Here is a 26,455-nt window from a genome sequence, read left to right on the forward strand (position 1 = left end):
AGACCCAAGAGAGGGACATTCTAAGAGGAAAAAAAGATACAGAGTGAGAAAGAACATACAGCAACGGGAAAGAGTAAAAGTTTGGCTATCAGCACACCTCAGGTGTGCCTGACAAACCTAGGTTTGACTACAGAAAAGAGGAGTTGTTTTTAGTAGACCCCTTTCCCCTGAGGGCTCTGTCATGATGAGCTAGTCTTGTTAATCAAAACTAAAGTCTTTTAAGGACCAAGAGTTCTTTAAGCCATGATCACTTCTCCTGGAAATAGCTGACCTGGGAACCATACCCCTGGGAGCAAGGTGGTTTTATTCAGATTGATTATTTTATACTCTCTTCATTCCTCTGCCCACCAAACATACGAACATGGTCATACCATTTTGGACTTTACTTCTGTAAGATCTTCGAGGAGAGGATGCACTCTGGTTCTAATTCTTCGGGCCATTGACACTGCATACCTATTATTTGAAGAGACAAAAATTAAGATGAAATTCTTCTCGATTAATGGCACTGCTGTATAAGGCATATATTTCCTCTTAAATAATCATTTGGCTTGGATGTAAAAATTCCCTTTTGAAAGTTCATATCAGAATGATTTCACATCTTGTTTTGTTTGATATTGGTTTTGAGTTTGCTTTTGCTTTTAAGGTTCACTTTTAAGTTAGCACATGTTTTAAAACTCTGCTATTTGGGATCAATAATATTTATTCATTCCTTTTCTCCAATGTTAAATGAGAATTAGGCTTAAAGCACTGGCTATATGAAAATGAAATTTTATGAAAATGTATATGTATATAATTTGTCAAGGCTGCCTATTCCATCGATGTTGATATTCTTGTTGCACATGTAGTAAGTTAGGACCCTCTCATGTGATGTCAGAGATAGGTGGTGAAAAATTATGCCAGATGCATTGAATATTTCTTTTTTATTTATTTATTTATTTATTTTTTGCATTGAATATTTCTAAATATTTAAGTGAGGGGAGATAATCTACATTTTACATGAACACAGTGGCTGGACCAAAAACTGGAAAGGGTAAGCAAAAGAAGGGACAAAAGAGCTGACATTTCAAGACAGGGTAACTTGCACGAGCACCTCAACTAATCCATAAAATGTTTCTAGGTCTATTGTAACAGGAATCTTTAAAGTGGATTAAGTAAATGTAGAATGTAAATGTTTTGGCACAGTAACTGAGATAATGCCGGAAAGGCTATGTTAACCACTGTGATAAAAATGTGTCAAATGGTTTATGAAGCGAGTGTATGATGCCCCATGATCATATCAATGTATACAGTTATGATTTAATAAAAAAAAAATAAAGTGGATTAAGTCATCGAGTTTCTGGAATAAGTTTCAAGAGTTCTTTATATATTATAGGTAATAAACCTTTATCACATATGTCATAAATGTTTCTCAAGGAAGAAAGATCTCATGTGTCTAACTCAAAGGTTTTGCAGAAATGCTTCTTGATGATCCTATAAAGCACTGCTGTGGGTGGATTTTCAGGATATACTAGTGAAGTTTTCATGAGTCACCCATGAATTCAGGTGACAGTCTAGGTCTTTGGTAAAGAAATGAAGAGTTTCAAGACATAGACTTCTTTCAAGGGGTAGTAAGCATCCTGCAAAATGTTCTGAAGGCCACATAAAAAAACATAAAAGAACAAGTGGTTTTTGAGAAGGAAAAGGAAATCTATTATGTTGTTGTTATCACAGGAAGACGAGATACATTGGAGTGAAAGGGCATCCAAACACCGTGGTGTTCAAAAGAGGACAGGCTGTATTCCAGCTGGCATAGCAGGGGCAGACCCAGAGTCCCCAAATGGCCGTGCTCTGCGACTGGCTCAATCTTCTCCTTTTTATTGCCTGTCAAAAAGTTGGCCCATGAGTACCTTTCTCATTGGTCAGTTTGATGCAAGCTGGAAAAGGGGGCTATGGCTTTTACAGAAGTGAGGGCTTTTACAAAAGCAGAAGTATTAGTTTCGAGGTATCAGGAAGTTAAGTTTTACAAATTCCTAGGACCCAAGTCACCATGGGTAGGACCTTGCAAGTGTATCCTTGGGTCTCTTTGAGAAGATCTCTGTTTTCGTAGACCTTTCTTTTTCTGGTATCTTGTCTCACTGGCAAAAGAGGAGAAATGACAGATTGTATGTCTCAAAATACTGATTTTTTTCCTACCCATAGCAGAAACACATTTATTTATTTATTTATTTATTTATTGAATTTATTTATTTTATTTTTTTATTAAATCATAGCTGTGTACATTGATATGATCATGGGGCATCATTCACTAGCTTCACAGACCGTTTGACACACTTTCATCACACTGGTTAACATAGCCTTCCTGGCATTCTCTCAGTTACTGTGCCAAGACACTTAACAGAGTCTCGCTCTGTTACTCTAGGTAGAATGTCATGGCATCATAGTTCTCAGCAACCTCCTACTCATAGCAGAGCTTATTTATTTATTTATTTATTTATTTTGAGACAGAGTCTCACTCTGTCACTCTGGGTAAAATGTCATGGCATCATAGTTTTTAGCAACCTCAAACTATTGGGTTCAAGTGATACTCTAGCATTAACCTCTCCAGTAAATGGGACTATAGGCACCTACTGTAACACCATTTGTTTTTCTATTTGTAGTAAAATGGAGTCCTGTTCTTGCTCAGGCTATTCTAAAACTCCTGAACTCAAACAAACCACCTGCCTTGGCCTCACAGAGTGCTAGGATTACTGGCATGAGCCACCAAGTCTAGCATCACAGACCTCTTAAGAGAAGGGTCTATTGTTATTCAACTACAGTTAATGTCCTGTATCAGCTGAAGATACAACTGTTGTCTCTGCTGCCCACCTGGGAGGCCTACCCCCCAGCTCAGCAGCTTAGCACCTCTATCAATCAGCCAGGTCCCAGCCTCCAGGCCCACCTTCCTAATGCAAAACGACAAAATATATTTCCCTGCCCCTCTGGACTACCACCAAAGGTTAGGATGCATGTCTCAGTTTCAAAAAGAGTTAAAGAGACAGAAAACATTTTTGCTATTTTTTAGGCCATTTCCTCTGTTACAATATTCTCCACTCTACATTTTACGCTCCCATGTCTATGAGAAGGAGCAGTGGCTACTGTTTTTCAGTATTAGTGTTTGAGAGCATGCTGTAGTGTAATAATAGGAAATATGAGTAGAAAGATTAGTGACTGAGGCTCTTGGTCCCCTAAAGAGCTGAAATACTACTGACTTGAGGCTAGGTGTGGTGGCTTACACCTGTACTCCCAGCACTCTGGGAGGCTGAGGGCAGTGGATTTCTTGAACTCAGAATTTTGACCCAGCCTGAGCAAGAGTGGAGAACCTGGCTCTACTTAAAATAGAAAATATTACCTTGGTGTAATCTTGTTCTCTTGTCTTTGGTGGATGTTCTGAAGTCAGTAGCTTGTTTTGTCTTATGCAGAAGGTGTCCACTTATACAGTGGCTGTCAGTGGTTTGTAGAGGATTCTTAGGAATCCTGAAAGTTAAGTGCTTCTGATGACGTCTATTGACGTCTATTAGAGTAGGAGTATTGGGGGTTAGGGGCCCCAGTTTCCCAAACACAATTGCCCTGGTTCAATTACTGGGCTGAGCTAGAGTGTTCAATCCAGGCACAGCGGTAAACAAGTGGAAATGTGAGTGGAAACTGACAATAAAGGTGGAGCATCTCAGGCACTGTGGATAAAAAGTAAATGTAACCTACTCAAGTTTCAGGGTAACAAAGAGAGATTTTATTTAAGAAGAACAAAGAGAAAGTTTAGAACACTTCCAAAGAGAGGTGGAAGCAGTTCCCCCTCATGGAGGAGAAAAGGTGAGAGAGACAAAGAGACAAAGGCAGGCAGGGGTATAAATACTCTCTCCTTTGAAAGTGGCTGCAAGTCTTTCATTAGCCTCTCTGGACCTCTAGGCTGTATTACCCTTTCCTATTGGTCATTGATGATCTCTTTCTATTGGTCATTGGTTACCAAGGTGACTTCATACCCACATTCTTATGGGCCCTCCAGACATCCTTGTTCAACAGGCTGGGTTTTCTTTTCACCCTGCTTAAAGCTCCTTTGTTAGTGTCCCTTCTCAAGAGGAAGTCATGTACACTTATTTTTAAAGGAATTTTAAAAATTAATTGCTGTAAAATACACATAAATATATACTTTTTTGAGATGGGTTTCTGTTTTTTTTTTTTTTTAAAGGCAGAGTCTCATTTTCCGCCCTCAGTAGGGTGCTATGGCATCACAGCTCATAGCAACCTCAAATGCTAAGGCTGAAGGAACCTCCTACCTCAGGCTTCTAAGTAGCTGGGACTACAGGCGACCACTACAACTTGCAGCACCACCCGTTGTCATATATATATATTTTTTTTTTAGCAGGCCCAGGCCAGGTTGGAACCTGGGAGTCCTGGAAAATGTGGACTGTGCCCTAACCATTGAGCTATGGGCGCCCAGCCATTTCTCTCTGTTTCTTCAGCTAGAGTACTATGGTGTCGTCATAGCTCACTGCAACATTAAACCCCTGGAGCCAGTGATCCTCCTGCCTCAAACTCAAGGTACACTTTTTAAGTTAAATATTTTATTGATTTCCTGGTATGGTGATGGGCAAAAGGCTTTGTCACTGCCAAGTCTCCCATTGATAGTGAAAGGTTAGATATATGGTAGGCAGAAAAAGATAAATGAATGAAAAATTTATAATTGCTCAAGATGACTATATTGGATACATGAAAGATAAAAGCTAGGCTTATAAATTAAAAATGATCTCTTTTCTGTGTAACTGGACTTCGTTAAATATCTCACTGAGAAACACTGGTTATAAACCTGTTTATCAGATGTAGAACTGTTAGGGTGGAAAAGATCAGTTTCTTCTGTACACTGGACGACAAAAGAATTTCTCTAGACCAAGATTAGAATACAAAGGTATATTTTATATTTTAGAAGGGGGAGGGTCAAGAAAGAGTGTAGATAGCAGGGAGAATGGCTGGTATCCCAAAGGATAAAAGGAACAATGTCTGCTCTAAGGTACTTGAATTTAAGGGGGACAAAGAAGGCAACTGTAGCCAAATTGACAGGGTACTGTCAATGTGAATGGTATGTCCATTTTTCCCCTAAAAAGACTGAAGGCAGATATTTTTCCAGGTGTTTCCAAACCCAAGGCCTGATATTTCATATTCCATTGTTCTTAGGAGACACTCAGGAATCATTTGAGGGTATGGAAACAAATTCTAAAAGGCCAAGGAGTTGGTGAAATTTATTTATTTATTTATTTATTTTTATTAAATCATAGCTGTGTACATCAATATGATCATGGGGCACCATACACTTGGTTCATAGACCATTTGACACATTTTCATCACATTAGTTGACATAGCCCTCCTGGCATTTTCTTAGTCACTTTGCTAAGACATTTACATTCCACATTTACCAAGCCTCACATATACCCTTGTAAGATGCACCACAGGTGTGATCCTTTCAATGCCCCTCCTTCTAACCACCTCCCCCCTCCATCACCACCCTTTCTCCCTTCCCCCTATTCTTAGGTTGTAACTGGGTTATAGCTTTCATGTGAAGGTCCTAAATTAGTTTCATAGTAGGGGTGAGTACATTGGATACTTTTTCTTCCATTCTCAAGATACTTTACTGAGAAGAATATGTTCCAGCTCCATCCATGTAAACATGAAAGAGGTAAAGTCTCCATCTTTCTTCAAGGCTGCATAGTATTCCATGGTGTACATATACCACAATTTATTAATCCACTCATGGATCGATGGGCATTTCGATTTTTTCCATGACTTAGCAATTATGAATGGGGCTGCAATAAACATTCTGGTACAAATACCTTTGTTATGATGTGATTTTTGGTCTTCTGGGTATATGCCCAGCAGAGGAATTACATGATTGAATGGCAGAACTATTTTTAGATCTCTAAGTGTTCTCCATATAATTTACATGTCAAGGAGCTAAGGAAATTTCACCCAAAAATATGATTGCTTGGTGTAATGAATATGTATATGTTTGCACATATATATATAATATGTATATTTGTTTTCTTTTCTTTTTTTTTGTTTTTTGAGACAGAGTCTCACTATATCACCCTGGGTAGAGTGCTAAGGCATCACATCTCACAGCAACTTCAAGATCATGGGCTTAAGAGATTCTCTTGCCTCAGCCATCTAAGTAACTGGGACTACAGGCCCCCACCACAACGCCTGGCTATTTTTTTGTTGCAGTTGTCATTGTTGTTTCCTAGGCCTGGGCTGGATTTGAACCTGCCAGCTTCGGTATATGTGGCTGGCACTCTAGCTGCTGAGCTACAGGCGCTGAGCCTATAATGAATATTTTGAATTAAAGCCCATTCATGATCAGAAAGCATTGGAAGAAGATTTTCTTTACGTAAAACCTAAGTAACCTGATTTAGAATCATAATGGGATGCTGACTTCCTTATTACATGCTAATACCCCTAATCCCTAGGTCCTTTGAAGCAGGAGACCTGTCTCTCAGGTTAATCTACAAATCAATCTGTTTCAGGTTTTCAACGATCTACACATATCCCCCTCTAGCAACTACTTACTGCATCAATATTTTCTACATTCTCCTCTCTCCCTTCCAAAAGCCAACTATAAAATTGTCTCACCATCGAGAGGAGCAAGATGGCAACCGAGTAACAGCTTCCTTGCATCTGGGCACCGTGAGTCCGGGGAGATAGGACTCCAGGCATCTCTGGCTGGTGGGATCTGCCTATCATCACACCTGCGAGGATACAGGGAGTCAGCGAGAGACTTCTGGACCCCAAGAGGAGGACAAAAACAGTGGAAAACCAGCAAGTGGTCATGTGTATTCAATCCGTCTAAACCAGCCCGCAACTGTAAGTTCAGTAGCAGCGAGACTGCAAACCAGAAAGACCTTACCTGTGAACTGTTTTGGTGTCTTTGGACTTGGCACTTAGCTGAACTGCCTTGGGGAGAGCCTGAGCGGGAGTGTGGAGAACTTTGCCCATTGTCTAGGGCCCCAGTCTGAGCCACTGAGCCAGACGGAGCTAATAGTGTTTGGCTGTGGGTCACAGGGAGCCATTGTGAGCGATCTGCCCCGGCAAGCTCCGCCCTCAGGGTCGCAGAGCTAGAATTGGTTGGGAGCTGGTTACCCAGCGACCAAGTAGCCTAAGGGCGGAGTCTGAGCCGCCTTGCAACCCTAACCCTCAGGGGCAGAGTGAGACCAGTTTTGGCACACTGGGTAAGTGGATAGCCATTTCAGCACTGATTCCAGCGACAAGCACTTTCCTGGGAACAATTCTGCACAGCAAGTTTACAAGTTCAAAGTGCCTTTTAAGTGGGCTGAAGGATGATTTAGGGTGTCTACCTCCTGGGGGTTGAGAAATCAGCAGCCTCCAGTCGTATCAGAACTGTGATTAACATCTAACACTCCAAAAGACCACGTGTTGCCCAGACAATATTCAATAACATATACATACTGCTTTGTTTTTGGTTGTTTTTTGTTTTTTTGGTTTGGTTGTTTTTTTTTTTGTTTATTTTGATGTTGTTGATGTTTTTTTTTTATTTTTTAAGTTCAACCTTTTCCATACAGATCGTTTTTTTTCCTCAATTTTTCTAGTTCAATTATAATTTCCCATAGCTGCCTTTTTCAATAATTAGAACTTCATTTTTGCTAGTGTTTCTACCGCTATTATTTGGTTTTCCACCCAATTTTATCCCATAAAGTTTTCTGTTTGCTAGTTTTGTTTTGATTTATACCATTTTTTTCTTTCCTCGCTACTTGGTGGAGGTGGGGTACTGTGTCTGATCAGGTTAGTAAAGAGCTGCTGACCTCAAGGGAACCACCCAACTGGGCACCCCAAGAAGGTGAGGTTTTTTTAAGGTTGTGTCAAAGTACCCTACAGTACACCTATATTGCTCTGTCTCCCTCTTTCTGTGCTTCTCTTCTTTTTGTCAATATTCCTTTTACCCACTCCCTCTCCTTTCTCTATTTTTCTTTGTTTTTCTTATCACTCGATCCTCCTTTCTTTCATCCCTTTTTTACTCTTCAACGTTCTCACCCTTCTGGTCCTATAACCCTTAGTCCACAGGCACGAGAAGTTAAAGAGCAAGTGGAAGTGAAAGTAAAATTAGGGCAAGGAAAAAGATAAAATAAATCACTCATGAGGAAGAATCAGCAGAAAACTCCAGGCAACATGAAGAACAAGTCCAGACCAACCCCGCCAAGGGACCATGAGGTAGCTATTGCAGATGATTCCACCTATAAAGAAATGTTAGGAATGACAGAAAGGGAATTTAGAATACACATGTTGAAAACAATGAAAGAAATGATGGAAACAATGAAGGAAACTGCTAATAAAGTGGAAAATAACCAAAAGGAAATCAAAAACAGAATCAAATAAGAGATTAACGATATGAAGAATACAAAAAGGATATAGCAGAGCTGAAGGAACTGAAACAGTCAATTAGGGAACTTAAAAATGCAATGGAAAGTATCAAAAACAGGTTAGACCATGCAGAAGAAAGAATTTCAGAGGAAGAAGACAAAGTTCTTGAGATAACTCATAGTAAAAGAGGCAGAAAAGAAGACAGAGAAAGCAGAACGTTCACTGTCAGAATTATGGGACTTTATGAAGCGTTCCAACATACGAGTCATAGGAATTCCAGAAGGGGAAGAAGAATGCCCCAGAGGAATGGAAGCCATACTAGAGAATATTATAAAAGAAAATTTCCCAAATATCACCAAAGATTCTGACACACTGCTTTCAGGGGGATATCGGACCCCAGGTCGCCCCAACTCTAACCGAGTGTCTCCAAGACACATTGTGATGAACCTGTCCAAAGTCAAGACAAAAGAAAAGATTCTGCAAGCTGCCAGGAATAAGCGCCAGTTGACCTACAGGGGCAAATCCACCAGAGTGACCGCGGACTTCTCTAATGAAACTTTCCAAGCAAGAAGACAATGGTCATCTACCTTTAATCTACTTAAACAGAACAATTTCCAGCCCAGAATTTTGTACCCTGCTAAGCTAGGTTTAAAAATTGACAGAGAAATCAAATCATTTACGGATATACAAACATTGAGGAAATTTGCCACAACAAGACCAGCTCTACAGGAAATACTTCAACCTGTTCTACAAACTGACAACCACAATGCATCAGCAACAAAGTAAGAACTCAGAAATTAAAGGACAGAACCTAACATCCACACTGATGCAAAAGATAAAACTAAGCAATGGACTCTCACCAAATAAGATGAATAGAATACTACCACACTTATCAATTATCTCAATTAATGTTAATGGCTTGAATTCCCCACTGAAGAGACATAGATTGGTTGACAGGATTAAAAAACACAAGCCAGAGGCGGAGCAAGATGGCAGCCGAGTAACAGCTTCCTTGCATCTGGGCACCGTGAGTCTGGGGACATAGGACTCCAGGCATCTCTGGCTGGTGGGATCTGCCTATCATCACCCCTGAGAGGATACAGGGAGTCAGCGAGAGACTTCTGGACCCCAAGAGGAGGACTAAAACAGTGGAAAACCGGCAAGTGGTCGCGTGTGTTCAATCTGTCTAAACCAGCCCGCAACTGTAAGTTCAGTAGCAGCGAGACTACAAACCAGAAAGGCCTTACCTGTGAACTGTTTTGGTGTCTTTGGACTTGGCACTCAGCTGAACTGCCTTGGGGAGAGCCTGAGCGGGAGTGCAGAGAACTTTGGCCTTTGTCTAGGGCCTCAGTCAGAGCCGCTGAGCCAGACGGAGCTAATAGTGTTTGGCTGTGGGTCACAGGCAGACATTGTGAGCGATCTGCCCCGGCAAGCTCTGCCTTCAGGCTCGCAGAGCTGGAATTGGGTGGGAGCTGGTAACCCAGTGACCAAGTACCCTAAGGGCGGGGTCTGAGCCACCTTGCAGCCCTAACCCTCAGGGGCAGAGGGAGACCAGTTTTGACACACAGGGGAAGTGGATAGCCACTTCAGAAGTGATTCCAGTGACAACCCCTTCGCTGAGAAAGCTTCTGCTCAGTAAGTGAACAAGTTCAAAGTGCCTTTTAAGTGGGCTGAAGAGAGATTTAGGGTGTCTACCTGCTGGGGTTTGAGAAACTAGCAGCCTCCAGACGTATCAGAACTGTCATTAACATCTCATACCCCAGAAAACCACGTGTTGCCCAGAGAATATTCAATAACATATACATACTGCTTTGTTTTTGGTTGTGTTTTATTTATTTTTTTTTTGTTTGGTTTTTTTTTTTTGTTTATTTTGATGTTGTGGATTGTTGTCTTGTTTCTTAAGTTCAACCTTTTCCATACAGATCCTTTTTCTTTCTCAATTTTTTAGTTTAATTATAATTTACCATTGCTGACTATTTCAATAATTAGAACTTCATTTTTGTTAGTGTTTCTACCGCTATTATTTGTTTTTTTCCAGCCAATTTTATCTCGAAAAGTATTCTGTTTGCTTGTTTTAGTTTGATTTATAGCATTTTTGTCTTTCCTCTCTACTTGGTGGAGGTGGGGTACTGTGTGTGATCAGGTTAGCAAAGAGCTACCGACCTGAAGGTAACAACCCCACTGGGCACCCCCAGAAGGTGTTTTTTTTTTTTTAAGATTGTATCAAAGTACCCTAATGTACACCTATATTGCTCGGTCTCCCTCTTTCTGTGCCTCTCTTCTTTTTGTCAATATTCCTTTTACCCACCCCCTCTCCTTTCTCTATTTTCTTTTTTTTTTTTTCTTATCACTCGGTCCTCCTTTCTTTCATCCCTTTTTTGCTCTTAAACCTTCTCAACCTTCCTGTCCTGTAACCCTTACTCCACAGGCACGAGAACTTAAAGAGCAAGCGGAAGATAAAGGAAATTTAGGGCAAGGAAACAGATAAAAGAAATCACCAATGAGGAAGAATCAGCAGAAAACTCCAGGCAACATGAAGAACCAGCCCAGAACAACCCCGCCAAGGGACCATGAGGTAGCTCCTGCAGAGGATTCCACCTATACAGAAATGTTAGGAATGACAGAAAGGGAATTTAGAATACACATGTTGAAAACAATAAAAGAAATGATGGAAACAATGAAGGAAACTGCTAATAAAGTGGAAAATAATCAAAAGGAAATCCAAAAACAGAATCAAATAAGAGATGAACCATATGAAGAATATAAAAAGGATATAGCAGAGCTGAAGGAAATGAAACAGTCAATCAGGGAACTTAAAGATGCAATGGAAAGTATCAGCAACAGGTTAGACCATGCAGAAGAAAGAATTTCAGAGGAAGAAGACAAAGTTTTTGAGATAACTCAGATAGTAAAAGAGGCAGAAAAGAAGAGAGAGAAAGCAGAATGTTCACTGTCAGAATTATGGGACTTTATGAAGCGTTCCAACATACGAGTTATAGGAATTCCAGAAGGGGAAGAAGAATGCCCCAGAGGAATGGAAGCCATACTAGAGAATATTATAAAAGAAAATTTCCCAAATATCACCAAAGATTCTGACACACTGCTTTCAGGGGGATATCGGACCCCAGGTCGCCTCAACTCTAACCGAGTGTCTCCAAGACACATTGTGATGAACCTGTCCAAAGTCAAGACAAAAGAAAAGATTCTGCAAGCTGCCAGGAGTAAGCGCTAATTGACTAACAGGGGCAAATCCATCAGATTGACCACAGCCTTCTCTAATGAAACTTTCCAAGCAAGAAGACAGTGGTCGTCTACCTTTAATCTACTTAAACGGAACAATTTCCAGCCCAGAATTCTGTACCCTGCTAAGCTAAGCTTCAAAATTGACAGAGAAATCAAATCATTTACGGATATACAAACATTGAGGAAATACGCCACAACAAGACCAGCTCTACAGGAAATACTTCAACCTGTTCTGCACACTGACCACCACAATGGATCAGCAGCAAAGTAAGAACTCAGAAATTATAGGACAGAACCAAACCTCCACACTGATGCAAAAGATAAAACTTAGCAATGGACTCTCACAAAATAAGACAAATAGAATACTACCACACTTATCAATTATCTCAATAAATGTTAATGGCTTGAATTCCCCACTGAAGAGATATAGATTTGTTGACTGGATTAAAAAACACAAGCCATCCATTTGCTGTCTACAAGAAACACACCTGGCTTCAAAAGACAAATTAAAGCTCTGAGTCAAGGGTTGCAAGACAATTTTTCAGGCAAATGGAATTCAGAAGAAAAGAGGAGTTGCAATCTTTTTCTCAGATACATGTGGATTTAAAGCAACTAAAGTCAAAAAAGACAAAGATGGTCACTTTATATTGGTCAAGGGAAAAATACAACAAGAAGACATTTCAATTCTAAATATCTATGCAACCAATTTAAATGCTCCCAGATTCTTGAAACAGACCTTACTCAGTATGAGCAAAATTATATCTGATAATATCATAATAACAGGGGACCTTAACACTCCTCTTACAGAGTTGGACAGATCCTCTAAACAGAAATTAAACAAGGATATAAGAGACTTAAATGAGACCCTAGAACAACTGTGCTTGATAGACGCATATAGAACACTCCATCCCAAAGATAAAGAATATACATTCTTCTCATCACCCCATGGAACATTCTCCAAGATGATCATATCCTGGGACACAAAACAAATATCAACAGAATCAAAAGAATTGAAATTTAACCTTGCAAAATTAACCTTCTCAGACCATAAGGCACTAAAGGTGGAACTCAATTCTAACAAAAATGCTCGACCCCACCCAAAAGCATGGAAACTAAACAATCTTCTGTTGAATAACAGATGGGTGAAGGAAGAAATAAAACAGGAAATCATTAACTTCCTTGAGGCTAACAACAATGAAGACACAAGCTACCAAAACCTGTGGGATACTGCAGAAGCAGTTTTGAGAGGAAAATTCATCGCTTTAGATGCCTACATTCCAAAAACAGAAAGAGAGCACATCAACAATCTCACAAGAGATCTTATGGAATTGGAAAAAGAAGAACGATCTAAGCCTAAACTCAGTAGAAGAAAAGAAATATCCAAAATCAAATCAGAGATCAATGAAATTGTAAAAAAAAGAATCATTCAGAAAATTAATGAAACAAGGTGTTGCTTTTTTGAAAAAATAAATAATATAGATCAACCATTGGTCAGACTAACGAGGAATAGAAAAATAAAATCTCTAGTAACCTCAATCAGAAATGATAAAGGGGAAATAACAACTGATCCCACAGAGACACAAGAGATCATCTCTGAATACTACCAGAAACTCTATGCCCAGAAATTTGACAATGTGAAAGAAATGGATCAATATTTGGAATCACACCCTCTCCCCAGACTCAGCCAGGAAGAAATAGAGCTCCAGAACAGACCAATATCAAGTACTGAGATCAAAGAAACAATAAAAAATCTTCCAACCAAAAAATGCCCTGGTCCAGATGGCTTCACTCCAGAATTCTATCAAACCTTCAAGGAAGAGCTTATTCCTGTACTGCAGAAATTATTCCAAAAAATTGAGGAAGAAGGAATCTTCCCCAACACATTCTATGAAGCAAACATCACCCTGATACCAAAACCAGGAAAAGACCCAAACAAAAAGGAGAATTTCAGACCAATCTCACTCATGAACATAGACGCAAAAATTCTCAACAAAATCCTGGCCAATAGATTACAGCTTATCATCAAAAAAGTCATTCATCATGATCAAGTAGGCTTCATCCCAGGGATGCAAGGCTGGTTTGACATACGCAAGTCTATAAACGTTATCCACCATATTAACAGAGGCAAAAATAAAGATCACATGATCCTCTCAATAGATGCAGAAAAAGCATTTGATAAAATCCAGCATCCTTTTCTAATTAGAACACTGAAGAGTATAGGCATAGGTGGCACATTTCTAAAACGGATTGAAGCTATCTATGACAAACCAACAGACAATATTTTTCTGAATGGAGTAAAACTCAAAGCTTTTCCTCTTAGAACTGGAACCAGACAAGGTTGTCCTCTCTCACCTTTACTATTCAACGTAGTGCTGTAAGTTCTAGCCAATACAATTAGGCAAGACAAGGAAATAAAGGGAATCCAAATGGGAGCAGAGGAGGTCAAACTCTCCCTCTTTGCTGACAGCATGATCTTATACTTAGAGAACCCCAAAGACTCAACCAGAAGACTCCTAGAAGTCATCAAAAATACAGTAATGTTTCAGGATGTAAAATCAATGTCCACCAGTCAGTAGCCTTTGTGTACACCAATAACAGTCAAGATGAGAAGCTAATTAAGGACACAACTCCCTTCACCATAGTCTCAAAGAAAATGAAATACCTAGTAATATACCTAATGAAGGAGGTGAAGGACCTCTATAAAGAAAACTATGAAATCCTCAGAGAGGAAATAGCAGAGGATATTAACAAATGGAAGAACATACCATGCTCATGGATGGGAAGAATCACCATTGTTAAAATGTCTATACTTCCCAAAGCAATCTACCAATTCAATGCCATTCCTATCAAAATACCAACATCATACTTTCAAGATTTGGAAAAAATGATTCTGCGTTTTGTATGGAACCGGAAAAAACCCCATATAGCTTAGGCAGTTCTCTGTAACAAAAATAAAGCTGGGGGCATCAGCATACCAGATTTTCGTCTGTACTACAAAGCCATAGTGCTCAAGACAGCATGGTACTGGCACAAAAACAGAGACATAGCCACTTGGAATCGAATTGAAAACCAAGAAATGAAACTAACATCTTACAACCACCTAATCTTCGATAAACCAAACAAGAACATACCTTGGGGGAAAGACTCCGTATTCAATAAATGGTGTTGGGAGAACTGGATGTCTACATGTAAAAGACTGAAACTGGACCCACACCTTTCCCCACTCACAAAAATTGATTCAATATGGATAAAGGACTTAAATTTAAGGCATGAAACAGTAAAAATCCTCCAAGAACGCATAGGAAAAACACTGGAAGATATTGGCCTGGGGAAAGACTTCATGAAGAAGACTGCCATGGCAATTGCAACAACAACAAAAATAAACAAATGGGACTCAATGGGACTTCATCAAACTGAAATGCTTCTGTACAAAAATGTTTATTTATAAATAAAAAAAAAAAGAAAAGCTTCTGTACAGCTAAGGAGACAACAAACAAAGCAAATAGACAACCTACACAATGGGAAAGGATATTTGCATATTTTCAATCAGACAAAAGCTTGATAACTAGGATCTATAGAGAACTCAAATTAATCCACATGAAAAAAAAGCCAACAATCCCATATGTCAGTGGGCAAGAGACATGAAGAGAACTTTCTCTAAAGATGATAGACGAATGGCTAACAAACACATGAAAAAATGTTCATCATCTCTATATATTAGAGAAATGCAAATCAAAACAACCCTGAGATATCATCTAACCCCAGTAAGAATGGCCCACATCACAAAATCTCAAAACTGCAGATACTGGCGTGGATGTGGAGAGAAGGGAACACTTTTACGCTGCTGGTGGGACTGCAAACTAGTACAACCTTTCTGGAAGGAAGTATGGAGAAACCTCAAAGCACTCGAGCTAGACCTCCCATTTAATCCTTCCATCCTATTACTGGGCATCTACCCAGAATGAAAAACATCCTTTTATGATAAGGACACTTGTACTAGACTGTTTATTGCAGCTCAATTTACAATCGCCAAAATGTGGAAACAGCCTAAATGCCCACCAACCCAGGAATGAATTAACAACCTGTGTTATATGTATACCATGAAATACTATTCAGCCATTAAAAAAAATGGAGACTTTACATCCTTCGTATTAACCTGGATGGAAGTGGAAGACATTATTCTTAGTAAAGCATCACAAGAATGGAGGAGCATGAATCCTATGTACTGGATTTTGATATGAGGACAATTAATGACAATTAAGGTTATGTGGGGAAAGCAGAAAGAGGGACGGGGGTGGGGCCTTGGTGTGTGTCACACTTTATGGGGGCAAGACATGTTTGCAAGTGTTACTTTACCTAACATTTGCAGTCAGTGTAACCTGGCTTATTGTACCCTCAATGAATCCCCAACAATAAAAAAAAAAAAAAGTGTCTGACCATCACTGATGCTCTGGGTAATCATTCTTGTAATTCCCCCAGTGTGCATTGTATTTGGGAACAAACTTCTGTCTTATTAATCTACCATAATTTTGAGTTGATCTTTCAGGGAACCAACCAAAGGGAAAAGGGCAGGTTTTGCCCTGGTCCATACTTTGTGTTGTAGTTGGCAGGATCTAAAAGCCACTGTGCTCTCCTGAAAGTCACAGCAGGAGCATTCAAAACATGACACCAGCCTGTTCCTGCTGACTTATTTTACTCACCCGTTGGGCTCCCTGTGTTTCTCTCTCTGGGGCCTTCAGTCGAGCAGATGGTAACAGACCTTTGTTCTTTCCATATTTAAGATTGATGAGAGAAAAAAAAATTTTTTGGTGACTAGTCTTGTAAACAATTCTGGTATTTTTATATTTTTAGATAATTTTTGGTGTATGAATATTCATATTGCTTGATTCCATCTCCTCTCAGAAATAGATTCTAGTTGCTGTCATTGTTATTGCTTGTTTTTATTTTTTAAACTTGTCTTTCTGTGTCATTTTTGTCTAAAGAGTGTTACCATAGTGGGTATCTCAGGCCTAGCTCCCCATCAGCCCAACATTCAAACCCGCCCTGCATACTACCCAGTTGTGCATACAGCTCTGGCTAGCTTGTTGCCTTTTAAGACAAACTTTGTTATGAGTCCCTGAAAAAAAACTGTAAGAAGTTTTCCTCTCATCCTGTTTTATGTCTGTGAGCTTGACTTTGTGACTAAATGGAACTTCTCTCCTTGGTATGCTCCATCTTGAGGACAAGTTTTGTCAGGAACACATCAGGCAGCTTGTCTGTAAAGACTGGGAGTCCAATACACATAAAATTCTAAGCAACACACTGTGTGTACGGAATGTGTTGAGCTCTGAGGTGTATCTTTTGTCCTTGTCCATTCTAACATAAGTCTATTTCCGAGAGTGAATTTTTAGCAATCTTGGAAACAGCCTTTTCTTTGAAGAGGCATTGAGCCTTCCTTATGCCCTCTATCACCTGGGCTTTATAAAAAGGCATTATATTGAGTTGCTTTTGGAATGAATATACCACAGAAAATTCTAAATATAAGTGGCCAGAAAATGGATCTTTTGAACTAGAAAAACTCATTAATTTAAAGAAAATTTTAGAGAGCTCTCATCCTAAGCAATTGCTTTATTTATATGTATGGGAAAATCAAATTGAAAGAAAAACAATCAACAGTGTTTTGGCTAGCCTTAAAATCTCCCTTAATAAAACAAAAGTGCATAAATCTGAATTAGAAGGAAAGTTAAAATCTGCCTCCACCTTAAACCCCCTCCAACTTACACTCCTCTCTATCCTCAATTTCCTGTCCCTAATCCTCAAAAAGATTTTTGGATCATTGGGTTCTTGGTCAAATTCAACTTCAAAATCCAATCTTAATTCCTCAACTGCCACACTTAAGAGATGCTAAAACTATCACAGATCCAATTTTTTCAAAAAACTTTTTTTTTTTTTTTTTTTTTGTAGAGACAGAATCTCACTGTACCACCCTCGATAGAGTGCCGTGGCGTCACACGGCTCACAGCAACCTCTAACTCTTGGGCTTAAGCGATTCTCTTGCCTCAGCCTCCCGAGCAGCTGGGACTACAGGCGTTTCAAAAAACTTTTTGATAACAAGTTGCCTATCTTAATCTCTGTATCTCTCCAAAATTTACACGAGGCACTGAGAACTGATCTACAATCTGGAAACATACAGGTTGATTGCATAAAACCTGACAAGCAAGAAGTAAGCCTGTTATAGAGACAAAGTAAAGCTGGTTGTTCTCTGCAATATAATTTCTCTTATTTCCCAGGGTTGTGTAATCTAAGGCCATCAGCCCCAGACCTCCCTAGTCATTGCCCTTTAAGAATGTATCCAGCCCCACCCCCCGACAGAGAATACATGTCTCCCGACTACAGTAGATCTTCTTAATTATAAAACCTTTTTGCCTGCACTTTCAGAAGACCTCACCAAATTTAGAGATGAATTAGAGAAGCTTATAGCCATTCATAATGCCACTCATAGAGATCTTGACTGTCCACTAAGGGGTGTTCTTCCCACATATGATTATACTGCTGCCATTAGACATGCCAGAAGGCCTCTAGGGGAAGATTCTATCCATAGAGGGAACATGTGTCCAGATCCTCTTCCTGGACACCCTACAGATAACCAAGAAATTGCTCATCTAATAGCTGACATTCAGGATCTATTAGGGGCAATATGAGAGGCTTTCCCTTATAAAGTAAATTAGTTTAAAGTTGAATGATGTATTCTGAAGGAGGGGGAACATCCTAAAGCCTTTATTGAAAGATCCATCCAAGTTTTCCAAAGACATATGTCATTAAATTCTGAAGTGCCAGAACATAGAAATCTCTTAATTTCTGCCCTAGTTGGAAATTTACTTCCAGATATAATAAAACAAGTTCAAAATAGTGTACTTGGGTTGACTGGTCAACCTTTAAGTGTTAGAAGCAGCCACGTAGTTTTTTTTGAATATAACTTACAAGTGAACAAGAAAAAGGAAGATTTAAAATCTGCAGTCTTTGCTTTACAAATTGAATCATTGCAGAAGCAAATGTGAAATGTGAAATGTAACATTTAATTCCTCCAGATGTCTGCAGATAATGCTCAAAACCTGGAAATTGGAAAATTAACTGTCCAATCCATAAGAAACAAAGGAAAAGAAAGGAAAGAAATCCTAAGGATAATCCTCCCCATGTCTCAGAAAGCTAATTTTTCTCCCGTGGGACAGTATCCAGTTGATTCACAGGAATAGCCGATCCTCAGTCGCACCGCAGACCCCACCTTTTAACTTAAAGTAGAGAATTGGGTACTGGAATTTTAATTGACACTGGTACGACATTTTCTACCATTCCATCAGAAGAATTGTCTCTGCTTCTCACCTCTAATTCTATTCAAGCTATTGGAGCCTCTAGACAACCTATTTCATTACCTATCTCTTAGGTTACTCCTATATCTCTGGGTCCTCTAAACTCTCACCACAACTTTCTAATATCTGATTTTTTTTTTTGAGATAGTGTCATTTTGTTGCCCTCAGTAGAGTGCTGTAACATCACAGCTTACAGAAAACTCATACTCTTAGGTTTAAGTGATTCTCTTGCCTCAGACTCCCAAGCAGCTGGGACTACAGGCACTCACCACAATGCCCGGCTATTTTTTGGTTGTGGTTGTCATTGTTGTTTGGCAGACCTGGGCTGGATTCAAACCTGCCAGCTCTGGTGTGAATGGCTGGTGATCTAGCCACTAAGCTACAGGCACCGTGCCACTAATATCTGATTCTTCATCAGCAAACTTTTTTGGTAGAGACCTGTTATATAAATTGACTGCTGCTTTACAATGTAATGAAAATGGTATCTTTATTTTTCTGCCCTCAGATCAAACTCCAAACTTCTTACTCTTTTTGATAGAGACCCTTTCTGATTTAAATTCCCTTAATGACACAATCCTAGAGAGTGTCCTGGATAGCATTTTGGCACAACACGTAAATGAAGTTGGACAATTAAGTGCATGTCCAAGGGGAAAAAAAAACAAAACTTCTTCAGTAGCTCAGTACCACCTCTCACAAGATGTAGAACTGGTAACTGAACCTATAGTACACTCACTTTTGCAGCAGGAAGTACTCATTTTTACCACCTAACCCTGTAACACCCCAATTCTACCAGTAAAAAAGGAGGGAAAATTTGATTCAGAAAGAAACTAGATCTACCAGTTTGTACAAGATCTGGGAGCCATAAATTCCTTTGTAATCCCTGGACACTCTGTTGTACCTAAACCACCAACAAGTCTTACCTTGATTCCTGCTAATGCAGCCTGGTTTACAGTTATTGATCTTTGATCAGCTTTCTTTTCAATTCCCTTACACCCTGACTCAAAATTTCTCTTTGCAGTTATCTGCGGAGGAGGACAATTAACTTGGACCCAAATTCCCCAAGGATATTGTGAATCTTCCTCAATATTCTCTCAAATTCTCAAAACTGATTTTTATTTTATAACCTTTACCCATGGGTCCACTCTGATTTACTACATTGATGATCTTCTACTCAGTAATCCAACTAAACAAGGTGCCCTCTCAGACTCTCTTATTTTTTAAAAAACTCTAGCTTAAAAAAGGCCATAATGCCTCTAAATCTAAACTTCAGTGGGTACAGACAACTGTTACTTACTTAGAACATGAAGTATCTCAAGACACTCAAAAACTCACCCTAAAACACTTTGAGTCAATTTTATCTACCCCCCTTCCAAAAACTAGAAAAGAAGTACATAAATTTCTAGGAGCAGCTGGTTACTACTGCCAATAGATTCTTAATTTTGCTGCCCTGACTAAATCATTATATTCCCTCCCTCCTGATAGTATCGAAGAGCCTATCCTCTGGCCTGCAGAAGCATTAGACTCCTTTTAAACTCTTCAATTAGCCTTATCCACACCTCCTGCACGGGGCTTACCCAATTTTGATAAACCTTTCCATCTATATTGCCATGAAAATGATGGAATTGATGCATTTATTTTAGGACAGCCTTTTTCATCTCAGATCTGTCCTATAGCATATTTCTAATGTCAATTGGATCCCATGGCTGCAGGCATGCTCCCGTGCCTAATTGCAGTAGTAACAGCTGCCACTCTAATTAACAAAGCCAGCACCCTTACATTAGGTTCCCCTATTCATTTGCATGTTTCCCCATGCTGTGTCTGCTCTCTTACAAGTCCACAAAACACAGTATCTCTCTACTAGATGACAGACCACCTATGAATAAGCCTTACTAACCAACACCTCCATTATTTTACATTGTTGCAACACTTTAAAGGCAGTTACACTCCTTCTTCTCCCTGACGATAGAACCCCCCACTCCATCTCACATGATTACCTTACAGCTGTTGATATGATTTCAAAACCATGAAAAGATCTCTCAGACATTACTTTAAACAACCCAGACGTGAAATTCTCTTTTGCAGTGGTTATTGCAAGAATGATTTAAAAGGTAGTATAATAGCTAGCTATGCTATAGTTTCCCCACATGAAACCTTGGAGACATACTCCCTATCTACTATAAAATCAACACAAGCTGCTGAACTTATAGTCCTCAATAGAGCTTGCACATTAGTGGAAGATAAAATGGCCACTATTTATACCAGTAGTTCTCAACTTTCCCATTGCCTTCTGATGCTGTGACCCTTTAATACAGTTCCTCATGTCGTGATGACTCCCAACCATAAAATTATTTTTGTTGCTACTTCATAACTGTAATTCTGCTACTGATATGAATCTTAATGTAAATATATGATATGCAAGATGAATTTTCATTGTTACAAAGGGGTCGCGATGCACAAGTTGAGAACTGCTGATCTGCACAGACCCCAAATATGCCTTTGGAGTCTGGCATGCAGTTGCCATGATTTGGAAATCCTGTGGTATCTCAAAGTTTTAATGACATGGCTGTGAGCTAGGCTAAGGCTATTACACTCTAGACTGACATCAGAGTGAGAATCTGTCTTATAAAAATAGTTTGTTATTCACAGTTTTTAAGAGGGAAACTACCAGGATGGGTCAGTAGGCAGTGGGAATGGGGTCAAGAGAAAGGAGCTCCTTTATTGTGGCCTCTGTGGGGAGGAATGACTGAGTCAGGATAAGCAGGTTTGGGACTGTTTAGTTTAAATAATGTCAGTGGGTGTGACATGTAAGGGTTGTGGAGGGATGTCTGCTGCCTGGCCTTAGAAAATTAGGGCAAGGGAGTATTGACCCAGATGGAAAGAGCCCAACAGAGGAGGTGGAGGGGGCACTTTGGATTGTCTAGTTTGCATCTGAAAAGCCTGATTTGAGGCAAGCATTCCTGGGAGGGAGGCAGTTTCCCAGGGTCTGTAAGACCCTAGGATGTCAAAGGGTCAGGATTACATAAAATAAATAGGCATGATTAATACAGGGTTTTGGAAAAGAATTCCCTTATTACATAATAATTTCTCTTATGTACATCTCATCTTGGAGCATCATTTCAAACCTAGATAGGTGGTACAAAGTAAAAATAAGGAGTAAGTCCCTAAACAATGGTTTTATGTATTTATGTATGGAGACTGAGTCTCACTTTGTTCCCCTCAGTAGAGTGCCCTTGCATTATAGATCACAGCAACCTCAAAGTGTTGGGCTCAAGTGAACTTTGTGCCCAGCTGGGACTACAGGAGCCTGCGCAAGGCCTGGCTATTTTCTATTGTTTAGAGACTGGGATCTCATTCTCAGTCTAGTCTTGAACTCTTTATCTCAGGTGAATCCACCTGCCTGGACCTCCCACAGTGCTGGGATTACAGGGATGAAAAACTATGCCTGGCCCAAGAGGAAGATTTTTAAAATATCACAACTTCAAGCAGTGGCTCACAAGTGCAATCCTAACATTCTGCGAGGCCGAGATGAGTGGATTTCTTGAACTCAAGAGTTCGAGACCACCCTGAGCAAGAGTAAGACCTCCATCCAAATAAAGTTAATAACTACTAGCAGTTACTTTCATCTTCCCCACCACCCTCCCCCACCTCACTTCTAACCCTAAGCAATTGGCCTAGCATTGATGTTTTCTTGTAAGTGGAATCATACTATTGTGGTCTTTTGTAATTGGCTTTTCCCCCTTATCATAATGTTTTTAGGATTCATTCATATTGTAACATAAATATGCACTTCATTCCTTTTGATTGTTAAAAATATTCCATTGTATAAATATAACACATTATATCTATCGAATCATCTGTGGCTGTCCTTTATACTACTGAAGAAGTTCTAATCTTAGTTTTTTAAATGACTTCTAATCTTAGTTTTTTAAATGACTGTCATCTTGAAGATTTATTGCATCTATCAAATGCCTTCTCTGCATCTGTCGAGATGATTTGTGGCTTTTGTTATTTATTCCGTTAAGGTAGTATATTCTATATGTTGATTTTCCCATATTGAACTAGACTTGCATTCCTGGTAATAAATCCCACTTGTCAACATATGTAAAATATTTTGTATGCTCCCAGACATTTTCTGTGCATATACAGTATGTCTTATGTATTTGAGACAGTGTTCCCCATTTGCCATCATAGCTCACAGCAAAGCAAGCTCCTTAGCTCAAGTGATCCACCTGCATTCAGTCTCCTCAGCAGCTGGGACTACAGCACATGCTACCACGCCGGATCAAGTTTTGCATTTTTTATACAAATAGGGCCTCACTAAGTTGCTCAGGGTGTTCTGGAACTCCTGGCCTCAAGTGATCCTCCTGTGTGGGCCACCCAAAGTCTTAGGATTACAGGTACGAGCTATGGTTCTCAACCATGCATATGTGTTTTTGTTGTTGTGGTTGTTGTTGTTGTTTGTTTGTTTTTTGGACTGAGTCTCACTTTGTAGCTCCTGGTAGAGTGCCGGGGTGTCACATATCTTACAGCAACCTCAGACTCCTGGGCTTAAGCAATTTCCTTGCCTTGGCCTCTGGAGTAGCTAAGACTACAGGTGCCTGCTGCAACTCCCAGCTATTTTTAGAGGCCAGGTCTCCCTGTAGCTCAGGCAGATCTCCAGCTTCTGAACTCATGTGATCTGCCTTGTTTTGCCTCCCAAAGTGCTAGGACTACAGACATGAGCCACTTTACCTGGCTACATGCTTATATTTTATTGAGAATATTTATCTATTTACATAATAGATAATAGGCCAGAGATTTAAAAAATAACAGCGGTATTAAGATATAATTCACACATTCCACAATTCACTCATTTAAATTATAAAGTTCAAGATTATACTTTCAGGGATCACTTCTATAGTTTTTCACTGAAGTTTACCTGAATGTGTAGAACAGAGAGAAAGAGATGAAGAGAGGACAGAAAGGGAAGAAAGAAAAGAAAGGAGAGAGAGAAAGAGACAGAGAAAGAGAGGGAGGAAGGATGTATGTGGCTAGTGCCCTATTCAATGAGATATGGGCACCAACCCTCCAAAAGCAATTCTTTACCTGCTAGCTAGTGCCCTATTCAATGAGATATGGGCACCAACCCTCCAAAAGCAATTCTTTACCCGCTAGCTATCACCTCCTCACTCAAACCTTTTAGCCTTCCTATCCCTAAGTGACCAGTCACCTATTGTCTCTGTATATTTGCTTATTCTCAACATTTCAGGAAAAGAGAACTATAAAATATGTGGTGTCTAGGGTTTTGCTGCTTCCACTTAGTGTCATTCTCACAGTCCATCCATGTTGTAGCATGAATCAGCACTGTATTCCTTTCTATGGTTTAATCATATACCATTGTATACACATAGTATATTTTAGCTATCACTTTATGAGTTCATGGACATTTTGGCTACTATGAGTAATGATGCTATAAATATTCATGTGCAAGTGTTTGTGAGGACATAATTTTGAGAAGCGGATGAATAGTGTGGGAATTATTTATTTATTTATTTATTTATTCTGAGGCAAAGTCTCACTCTGTCACCCTGGGTAGAGTGTCCTTGGAGGCTAGGATTTCTATTTTTATTTGGGAGGGGATCTTACTCTTGGTCAGTTTGGTTTCTAATTCTTGATTTTAAGCAGTCCACCCTCCTCAGTCTTGCAGAGTGCTAGGATTACAGGTGTGAGCCAATGTGTCTGCTTGTATAATTTTTAATGCATATATACACATACACACAAAAATTCAGAAACTTGGAAGAAACCTAGGGTGCTATCTCTAAAGAGTACCCAGAGAACAGGAGATCGGTCATTTCCACTTTCAGAAACATCTGTGATTCTACCATTTTCCGTCATTCAAACCGTATCAGGCCCTGCTTGAAGCTCTCCAATGCATTCCCTTTTACTTACAATCCAAAATAATGACCAACCAAGGCCAACACTCCTGAAGGTCTGACTACTTTGCCCTCATCACTTACTACTTTCCTCCTTCATGGCTGTACTCTAGACACACAGGGTTACTTTCATTCTGTCTCTATCCTCCTTCCCTTTTCACATCTCAGAGGAGGCAGTTATACTCCATTTTTCACCCCTCAATGAGGCATTTCCCTAAGTTCTAACCTCAGTTGATGACAAATGACATACATTGATTTGGAGGTAGTAGGAAAACTGACCTAGGTGTGTGAAAACTGCATTCAAATCTTTTTTTTTTTCTTTTTGACTTGTACCCTTGCAATATTCTCCATAGGTGTGGTCCCACAGTTTACCTTCCCTCTATTAAACCTCTCCCCTTCCCTCCAGTCCCACTCCATTTCTCTCCTTATTCCTACTCAAAGGGGAAATAACAACTGATACCACAAACATACAAGAGATCTTCTCAGAATACTACCGGAAACTCTATGCCCAGAAATTTGACAATGTGAAGGAAATGGATCAATATTTAGAATCACACCCTCTCCCTAAACTTAGCCAGGAAGAAATAGAGCTCCTGAACAGACCAATTTCAAGCACTGAGATTAAAGAAACAATAAAAAAATCTTCCAACCAAAAAATGCCCTGGTCCAGATGGCTTCACACCAGAATTCTATCAAACCTTCAAGGAAGAGCTTATTCCTGTACTGCAGAAATTATTCCAAAAAATCGAGGTAGAAGAATCTTCCCCAACACATTCTATGAAGAAAACATCACCCTGATACCAAAACCAGGAAAAGACCCAAACAAAAAGGAGAATTTCAGACCAATCTCACTCACGAATATAGATGTAAAAATTCTCAACAAAATCCTAGCCAATAGATTACAGCTTATCATCAAAAAAGGCATACATAATGATCAAGTAGGTTTCATCCCAGGGATGCAAGGCTGGTTTAACATACACAAGACCATAAGCATTATCCACCATATTCACAGAGGCAAAAATGAAGATCATATGATCCTCTCAATAGATGCAGAAAAAGTATTTGATAAAATCCAGCATCCTTTTCTAATTAGAACACTGAAGAGTATAGGCATAGGTGGCACATTTCTAAAACTGATTGAAGCTATCTATGAGAAACCCACAGCTAATATTTTACTGAATGGAGTAAAACTGAAAGCTTTTCCTTTTAAAACTGGAACCAAACAAGGTTGTCCTGTCACCTTGTTTACTATTCAACATAGTGCTAGAAGTTCTAGCCAATACAATTAGGCAAGACAAGGAAATAAAGGGAATCGAAATGGGAGCAGAGGAGGTCAAACTCTCCCTCTTTGCTGATGACAAGATTTCATACTTAGAGAATCCCAAAAACTCAACCACAAGACTCCTAGAAGTCATCAAAAAATACAGTAAAGTTTCAGGATATAAAATCAATGTCCACAAGTCAGTAGCCATGGTATATGCCAATAACAGTGAAGATGAGAAGCTAATTAAGGACACAACTCCCTTCACCATAGTTTCAAAGAAAATGAAATACCTTGGAATATACCTAACAAAGGAG

The 26,455-nt window shown here is 39.5% G+C and overlaps 1 pseudogene; it reads left to right on the top strand.

The window, feature by feature from the left end:
* Positions 1 to 23,834: 23,834 nt before the first annotated feature.
* Positions 23,835 to 23,926, top strand: LOC128578583 (uncharacterized; annotated as a pseudogene).
* Positions 23,927 to 26,455: the final 2,529 nt, after the last annotated feature.

The sequence above is a fragment of the Nycticebus coucang genome, chromosome X, assembly GCF_027406575.1.
Source record: "Nycticebus coucang isolate mNycCou1 chromosome X, mNycCou1.pri, whole genome shotgun sequence".
NCBI classification, from domain to species: Eukaryota; Metazoa; Chordata; class Mammalia; order Primates; family Lorisidae; genus Nycticebus; species Nycticebus coucang.